Genomic DNA, 9,515 nt, shown 5'->3' with positions numbered 1-9,515 from the left:
GAATGTCCTCTTTCGTAGCTGGAGTTGATGACATGTTTAAAGTGTTGAAAATGGCGACAGCTCTAAAAAATAACGTGTGTTGCGTTGCTGCTAGCAAGCGTGAAGTGACGCGTTTCTCCGCTAGCATCACATACCACTACCTATTCAAAATTCCCGCTCTGACCATCGAACCATACAATCATTAGCATATCAATGATAAATTCGATGCATTCTTATTCATTCTGGACTCAACCGAATACATCAACATTTTTGTTGTGCAGAGAAAATATAGCGGGACCCCAGACATCGCACGGGTACACGCGCGTCCGTGTGGCCACGTGGTAGTAGGTCAAGGACATAGGCCCCTATACACTCTGCAGCAGTACATTCAATATCGTAGTACGCATTTATAAATAAGTGTGTTGTGCTGATGATGATCATGATGGAGCCCGTAAATGAAGATCAACAGTAAGCTAAAGTTGAAATTGATGTCGTAAAAAATAGAACTTATGCTATGGGCTGGAGTAGAGCAAGGAACGTTAATTGGGAGAGAATGTAGCCTCCGCATTCCACTATAGTCTAGACGCCACGTGGTTGTCAAACTATGTACACTATCATGGAGGCATGCTCGGAGCATGGGGTCGGCGAAATTGGAAATCTTATAGCTGTAGGCTCATTTCTTTTTCAAGATGTTTGCAATGAGTGACCTAGCTTCGTTGAGTTAATAATGAAAAAAGTGGGGTCCTTATGAGCTAGTTTTCCAGTAGTTATATTTCCTAGTTTGATTTTGTGTGAACTATAGGCCTATATAGCTAGGCCTGGGCGAGTAGTGGATTTTTCTACTCGAGTACGGAACTTTCAAAGTAAGTCGCAAGTATAAATAACCGTATTTCCAAAAATGGTGGAATCAAATTTAAAGTCAAATTGAACAGTGTTCATGCTTTCAGTTTGTGTATTGAATAAGTTCATACTAGGAGAATTAAAAACAGCTATATAGTCATTATCATTTTCCTCTTGAATAATTGTAACTGTTGAAAATAAACACACCAGTTGAAAAGTAAGAGTAAGTGTAACTAACTGATTTAATGTGAATGGATTATTATTGAATTTTGCATTTTTTTTCCGATTAGAGTTGATGAAATCTTTACTCGATTTTGGGAAGATGGCATGAGGGCATATGGAACTTCAGAGCGAGCGAGAGTTCAAAAAGCAAGTAAAGAGACCGGTGTGTCTGTGACCTATGTGAAGGTAAATACACTGCATACGTGTGTGCAGCATGTGCTTTTTTTATTACATTGTATGTAAATAAAAATGTACATTTTAGTTGCCAAACCGAAAAATCGACATCTTTTCAAGTTTTAATGATTGAAAGAAGTCTACCATTTCACTAAATTACCCAATTTGGATAATCCAATTCTTGCTGATGAACTTGTTATTGCTCAGAAAGGGCAGTCAGGTTGGCGTAGCGATACTTTCCTCGCCTTCCACCGCTGTGACCCGTTCGAACCCTGCCTGGGCCAACATGTGGATTGGGTTTTTAGTCCCTACCTAATTCCGTGGGTCTTCCCCAGAATATCCTGTAGAGAAAGAAATTCAATCGGTAAATGAAACACTGCTTTAGCATTTTCCCATTGTAACCTAATTTTTTTGTTCACAAATAATTACCGTTCACACAATCCCTGTGACTATGATCTGGTGCACGGTACCCTGTGGAGACATGTACATGATAGGGAACAAAAGATTGTATTATACGTCTCCGAGATCCACAGGGCAATTTAGATGAATACGTCTCCACAGGGTTATCACGCAATAGATGTGTGGATTTTACTCAAAAACTAAGAATTTCCAATGTGTGTTGATCTGTATGTTGCAAATTAAAGTTTTTATGTAAGGGAGATTGAGTCGGAATGTCAGCCAATTAAATTAATTGCGGTCAAAATAGGAGCATTTTGTAACTACTCTTTCAAACTCTAAACTTTTAGTTCACGAGAACAAAGAATTGACTCCACAAAGATACAAATTTCAGTGTGTGTGTAGTATGTATGTGCAGCTTAATTTATTCCGTAATTAACTTCTCAAGAGGTAACATAATAGATCCTTGCTAGTATATGCAACAGACAACAATGTGACCTTTTTTATGGCAGAGATAATAGGCGCTGAAGACATTTCGATCTTGAGAGAACAGGTGCAGTCGATATTTAACGCCAAATATAGTAAGTTTTATTACATTTTAAAATAACGAGGAAGTTTTATTTTGGCTTAGGTTCACAGTTGGCATGGCATCATGCAATAAATCTTTCAATAAAGGAACCAGGCAGTGCACTGTTTGTCTTCTGTCTGCGTCCGAATATGTATTGTGTTAAGGTATGCTATTTTTGTATGTACTAAGGGCCCTACCACGTATGACTATTCAATATTGTTCATTGTTACATCCCTTCTCTCGGTTTGGGCTCAATGAACATGCCTGTCTGGGGCCCATGCTTAAAAGCTTTGCTTCTTAACTGGCTCATCTGCAGTGTCTTTAAGATATCACTTTCTATGGTATATGTATCTGTAGATTGTTGTAAATGAATGAATCTTGAACCTATGAATGTGTGTGCAAACCTATGTGACTGATGAGTGCCAGTTGTTACTTTCATTAGATTCCTCCTCGTTATAAATTTTATAACATGTATTTTATGCTAATATTTTAACACATTGAATCCATTTGTGTTTTGTGGTAGAGAAGCAACAGGGCAAAAGAAAATGACATACAAACGCCTGTCGGAAATTAACGTTGTGGGTCTGCCGGAAGATATGGTGTTAAAGCGGCCTTCTGCTTATGGGAAAAAGAGCCTCAAGAGGATCATTCAAGCGAAAGATAAGATTCAGTTCTTTCATCCTGAACATGCAGAACGGTGAGAGAGGAAACAGTTACAAAACCAATAGACTTGGTGAAACGTAAATAGTACGTCTTAGTCAAATGTGTCGTGATACCTGCTTGAATACGATTTTGTTTATAAGCTTATGATCTTTCGCCTAAAGATTGGTTTGTGTACCGCTGATCTCATTTACACACACAAAAATGGATAGCATACGGAGAATGCAGATAGAAGAACGGAATTTGAAGCTATTCTATACATGTATTGGGGAGACTGGAAGGTGTTTTATACAGGATAAGTTGCAGTCTTAGGCAGTTGTGATTCACGGTACATTGTGGTTCACTTTTACCTTTTGGCCAGCTTCACCACTAGCCTGGCCACAAGTCACAATTTTTCAAAGGTCATGGTTCACTTTAGAACGCTGTAGTTCACTTTCTGCGGCGTTTGGGAATATAATTGCGACATAAACTTGTCCTTTATAGAACATCAAAATAATACGAGTACGTTGTAGCCGTGTCCTTTGCAATAATTCGGCTGCTCAGATGCGAGTGATTTTAGCCTCCCAAGTTATTATTATTGTATGTACCTGTACTCAAGGGGCTGGTAATTACGTGTATTTTTAAAGACAGGTAATATAAATGAAGTTTGTGGGAAATATGAGACGTGTAACAGCTGCGTAAACGGTATACAAGGTGCTGCGGCGCATATTGCAGCCAATGCCAGAAACACCATGCAAACCCCGTCTCTTAGCTATAAGTCTTGCCTGTGTTTTTTGTGGGTTTTTTTTCATTCATATTTGGTTTGTGCAGCTTTAAAGGTACAAACCATCATTTGTAATTGGTGCATTTTGTTCGTTTGAAGCAACACAAGTGCTCAAAATCTAAAGGAAGTGTGCTGAACAACTATTAAACCTGATGAAGTTTGAGCTCGTCTATTGTGTTTTTTTTTTCATTCATAGCCACTTTCCAGCAGTATTTATAGACCCACTAGCTCCTGTAGCCCCTGTGGCCCCTGTGGATGTTGTCGTCAAACAAGAAGTGCCACATCCTGGAATGCCAAGAATCAGTGAGGCTTACTTAGATTCAAGTTCTTCTTGGCCCACAGTTGTCAGATAATGGGTCAAATACTTTGACTTTGACTTTGACCATGCAAACCCCGTCTCTTAGCTATAAGTCTTACTGGGTTCTTTAAAACCCTCCGACGCAGAAAGCCCATTTAGTAACACACTTACAGTAAGGGGTCCCCTGGGGACCCAAATATTTAGCGCCACGGTTTGAGGCTACACAACACTGTATCCACATGAACACAATCTTGCCATATCTGTAGACTAAGGAGGTGTATTTGTATACATAGTCTGTGGTCAAGCCGTGCACTGTCTACTCGCAAGTGAACTTGTTTGTGCACGTGTATATGGTGGGTCCCCGGGTGGGCAGAAATTGCGTCGGAGTTGTTTTGTGCGCGTGTATATGGTGGGTCCCCGGATGGGCAGAAATTGCGTCGGTCCTTAGCCCAGGTTGTCATGCTCAGATATGCCTGACCCGGGGTCACACACTAAAGGTGACTGCATATATCCGTAGAGGGTGCCTCTTGCTAGGATTAGATGGAAGATCACCAGAATTGGTTTGAATTTTTTTTTGTAATTAAGGTAATTAACCAAATTGGGTCCCCAAAAGGGCTAGATTCTGCGCCGGAGGGTTAAGCATACCACAACACACGGGACCTATGGCTTTACGTCCCATCGGAAGGACGAAGCAATAATGGTAAAGTGCCTTGCTCAAGAGCACAAGCACCATGTTCTCCATCAGGATTCGAACCCATGTACCACGGCACACGAGTCAAACACCGTATTATTACCATTGGACCACAGCCCTCACAAAGTTAACACCTATATGTATTGTATGGGAAGTTTACTTATTTGTTTTTGGTTTGTGCAGCTTTAAAGGTACAAACCATCATTTGTAATTGGTGCATTTTGTTCGTTTGAAGCAACACAAGTGCTCAAAATCTAAAGGAAGTGTGCTGAACAACTATTAAACCTGATGAAGTTTGAGATCGTCTATTGTGTTTTTTTTTTCATTCATAGCCACTTTCCAGCAGTATTTATAGACCCACTAGCTCCTGTAGCCCCTGTGGCCCCTGTGGATGTTGTCGTCAAACAAGAAGTGCCACATCCTGGAATGCCAAGAATCAGTGAGGCTTACTTAGATTCAAGTTCTTCTTGGCCCACAGTTGTCAGATAATGGGTCAAATACTTTGACTTGTTGTCAATTAACAGTGGTCCATTAACAACAGTTATTCCCTAACCAGGTCATTATCACACAGTGAAGACTGGGTCTGTTACTCCCTACTTAGTAAATGAAATGTACACTATATCTACACTATAGGTGCTGATGGAACGAAGGATGGTAAAACTTTGCACTCCTTTTTATCTTCTCCAGAAAACTCTGCAAGGGATCTTGATCAGTCTCAAAATACTGGGCAGGATTTTGCCGTGGAAACTACACACAAAGACCAAAAGCCAGGTAAGACTCAATTCCCCATTGCATTATCGAAATTTTGTGGACAATGCTGTACATTTTTGCATTCATGTCATGCATGCCAAAGGAGAAAAACTACGGACCAAAATCAAAGGTGACAGCCGTTTGAATCTGGGTAAAGTCATTGACTGTATTCATGCATGAAATATATCACACGAACAAATAAATTTGTCACCTAAATCTGTGTACAATGCTTATCTGTTTATGAGGCCACAAAAAAAATGGAACAGACGAAATAAACTTCTGTTGAGAGACTCTGAGGATTGTTCAGTCATTCATCCTGTGACCATATAGTCATTAACGTGACGTGACAGTCGATTGGCCACATCAGGTGTAAGTGTTTCTAGCAGCTTTCCGAGTTTCACTTTTATCTTGTTAATCCTTTTGTCAACAAACTGGCCCCTGTTATCAGATACTGCTGCTAATCCCCTGCACTTGTCAATATCAGCTGTGTGACAGCACATGTGGCTTTATTACACTAGGTATTAGGGATTATAAAGCTACTGTTTGGACAAAGGATTAAGATAGATTAGAGGGCTGGCCAGTTTACAGTTAGATCGACTGTTTTCTCTCAGAAGTTTCTAGTGGAGGTTACTCGCAATGTGAGTCAGGGATCTCCGTAGCTTTGTGCCCTCAGTCATGCAGGGTAAAGGGGCATGATATAGTCCATGCCTTCTTTTTTTTTGTCGGCCTCTGTGACATCTGCCCACCACTGCTCCCTGTAGGCTGTTCTTGGACAAGGACCAAGTCCTAGTGCAACACATGTCTGAACTAAGCGACCTTGCAGCAAATGGACAACTGGAATATAGTTGTCTCGATGACTTCTATCCCTTCACATTTTAATAGCTCTACTAGAACATTATCCTATTCACATGTGATCCCCAGTATCACATTCCCATATTCTCTGTGGTAGTATTGTCCAGTATACTGGTGTCTGGTCGAAGCTCATAATTGCACAGTTCTTTAACTGCACCCTCTTCTGTGAGGATGGAGCAGTTCTTATCCTCTGTAACTGTAGCCTAGGCTGCTGTGATCTTGTTACTGCATGTCTTCAGTGTGTCAAGGGTGGGCGTGTACAACTAATGCGACTAGGCAAGAGTCGCCAATACTTCAAGAAGCACTTGTGTAAAAAGCAGCATGCTCTGATGATCTATGCCCCGTTGTACATGTAATACTGGGGCAGGTGCTGGATAATGTGGTTACTCACTAAAATAGTTCTTACCCGCACAGAACTTAAAATGCAAATCAAATTTCTCAGGAAAAAGCGACAAATCCTTGAGAAATTTATAGAAAATGTCAAGAAAGTTTATACCCCTGTACATGATAAATGGACCGCTTTTGCTTCTTTTAACAGGCCCATTTATGTGCACGTAAACGTATATTTGAATTTATTAGTAAAAAGTCCATTAGCCAAAAGGTATTACTGGATAAATAATAATGTGCTACTGGTCACGACTTTATATCTCAACAAGTCGTGATTATTGAAATTCACTTGTCGCCAACGCCTAGAAGGGCCACCTTTTCTTGCTGTTACCTTCTTTCATTCTTGCTTCATATGTTGTCGCATTAGTCAGACATCCATCATCACCTCCTTCATTTCCTGCCTGATGTTCCTGTTTGGGATCCACTTTTTGGGGTCTTTTGTGGTCTTTATGGGTTCCTTCTCATGTCAGATAGTTCTAGGAGGTTGCTTGATATTGTTACTGCCATGCAACTCTACATCTGAATCATGAAGTGCCTGCGTGATATGATATGAGCTCTGTCTGTGCTGACTTTTACATAGCAACAACGTCCAATGGCCGGGACATTTCGTCGGTTGACGGGCACCATTCCCTATGTGTGACGCACGTACACCAGGGTAGTTGTGCTATGTACAGGCAGTGGCCGCGCTTCACGGCAAATTAATTGCAGTCGGGCAAGATGGCGTCAGTCGGTCACCCCCAACTGTACTCTCTTTTCCAGTGTCGGGGTACTTGTGAACGGAGCGGATAGGTGAGGGACTTGATGCTGAACAGGCTGGGTGCAGTAAACCTTCCACCTTCATTCGCCTGTCGCTGCAATCCCAGGGTATTTCCTGGTTGAATCTTGTTTATAATCCTGCAATTATGGGCGCAGTGGGTCTATCGCAGCTATTGCTCTGAACAATCAGATATCCACTAACTCGGACCATTATTTCTAAAGACTCTGCTTTCTGTACTGTGTACATTTCAAAGTCTATCAGAAACGATTTTTATTTTTTCTTTGTGTGAATTTCTCAGAATTCCCACGACGTCAACTAGACACAGAGAGCTTGTTTGAAGAGCTGGGGAATAACAGAGCTCTAGTAAAGGTGAAGAGGATGAGTGTTTGTTGGTACTCATCAGCCGCAACAAGTCTCCAAGAGACGATAATGGTTATGATGACGCAGCTCAGAAGAAAATAATTTCATAGTTGGAAGCTGCTTGGGAAGATATGAATGATGCAGAGGATGAGTCAGTCGGAGGCAGGACTTTGTGGCGAGAGCTCCTGACTACCTGAAATTTCACCAGTGTAAATTGAGAGTTCACTAGTGAAAGACTAGCTCTCCATGACAAAATCCCACATCATGCAGAGCTCAGGGAGTAAAGAAGCTCCATCAGTCTCAGGAAGGACAGGAAAAGGTCTACATGTGTAGCTTCGGTGACTAAGTCAGAAAACGTCAAGTGTCTAATCATTGAGCATGACTTGATAGGCTTATTAAGCACACATGCGGGCGAGAGACCATTTTCTTGCAACTGTGCCAAAGCATTCCCTGTTATTGCGACTTTAAGAAAGCACCAGAGGTTTCATTGCATACAAAGGGTTCAAACTGATTCGATGCTACTAATTCTCAATAGATTTGATAAAGATTATTTCCACAAGGTCACTCATTGTTGTGTAAAGCCCAGTAGTATGAACGGGCACTAATGTGCCCCTTTATAGCGCTGATGATGGTGGAGTATTTGTGTTTGTGTTGGAGGTGGGGTTTTCTGGAAAAGTACAGTTTGATGTACGCGTTCACCTCTTCCGGACATTACCCCATAATTGAAATACATCACAGCGGTTTGAGCTATACCCATGTTCAGGTCACAAGTGCTTTATGGTTGCGGCCTGGTAACTGCGTGCTATCGCCTTTACGCTTTCAAAATCAGAGTCCTCTTTCTCAAGTGTGAGTTTATGGCAACTGACGCCCTGACTCTTTCTCCTGAGGTTAGAAACCCTCATAAGCTTGCATTTTATCAAAACAAATACATGTATAAAGAAATTGGACCGGAAGTCACTCTCCTTGTCATCAGATTCAAGATCCTCATATCGGGAATGTAATCTTTAAAAGATGATCATCTTTGTGAAGAAAAAGTAATCCAAAAGTCGAGGGATGGCCAAAAAGTTAACAAAAGCTTCAAAAACGAACAAAAACCAGTTATATTTTGATGCCTATTTTGAACACCTTGGAGACTTGTTTCTTTTTATCATTGTCTGCGACAAATTATGGTATAGACTATGGCGTCCTCTCTAATATTGTTAAATAATTGTATAATACGTTAATATTGAAACAATGCAGTTCTGCTTTTGACATATCGTGGATAGTTTGTACAGTGTGTAGTAAGGTTGATACTGGTATCCGTCGGGCCTCGAGTGTCGACAGAGGTGTTGAGGTGACATGTAACCAGGGAACTCATATCTGCTCATTTGTGATTTCTGATCGTAGATTTCTAGATCTGATCATACATATTAGCACCCTCAACATTTCACACGGTAATACATGTATGAACTAATAGCAGACATGCCATTATCTATTATGGTCTCTCAATTTATTAAGTTCCAGGATTAATATCAATGCAAGAATGCATATGCTTGGTTAATTTCAAATTCCTTATTCTACAAGACCATCAAAAATACTTCAAACAAGAGGTATCAGTACATTTACAATTAGGGATCTTAAAAGAGTGTTATTAACATTAATCAAAGATTAACAATATAAAAATGATCTCATGTCTGTCATTTCTGTTGCAACAAAATGGGCGTGTACAGGTGTGTTAATACAAAAGAAGTATCGCCACATTTTCAATTAAGGAACTTCAAAGAGCGTTAATAAAATTAATCAAAGGTAAACAATATAAAAATGATCCAATTTCAGTTA

At 40.5% G+C, this 9,515-nt stretch overlaps 1 long non-coding RNA gene across 1 annotated transcript; it reads left to right on the top strand.

The window, feature by feature from the left end:
* The first annotated feature begins 337 nt into the window (after positions 1-337).
* On the top strand, positions 338-5,338 carry LOC119732913. The gene is made up of 7 exons (XR_005271634.1): positions 338-447; positions 1,110-1,227; positions 2,124-2,192; positions 2,703-2,876; positions 3,799-3,905; positions 4,924-5,030; positions 5,279-5,338. It is a non-coding gene; the product is annotated as an uncharacterized LOC119732913 (long non-coding RNA).
* The last annotated feature ends 4,177 nt before the right edge of the window (positions 5,339-9,515 follow it).

This window comes from Patiria miniata, unplaced genomic scaffold (assembly GCF_015706575.1).
Source record: "Patiria miniata isolate m_02_andy unplaced genomic scaffold, ASM1570657v1 HiC_scaffold_25, whole genome shotgun sequence".
Taxonomy (NCBI): domain Eukaryota; kingdom Metazoa; phylum Echinodermata; class Asteroidea; order Valvatida; family Asterinidae; genus Patiria; species Patiria miniata.
This window is presented reverse-complemented; position numbering and strand designations above follow the sequence as displayed.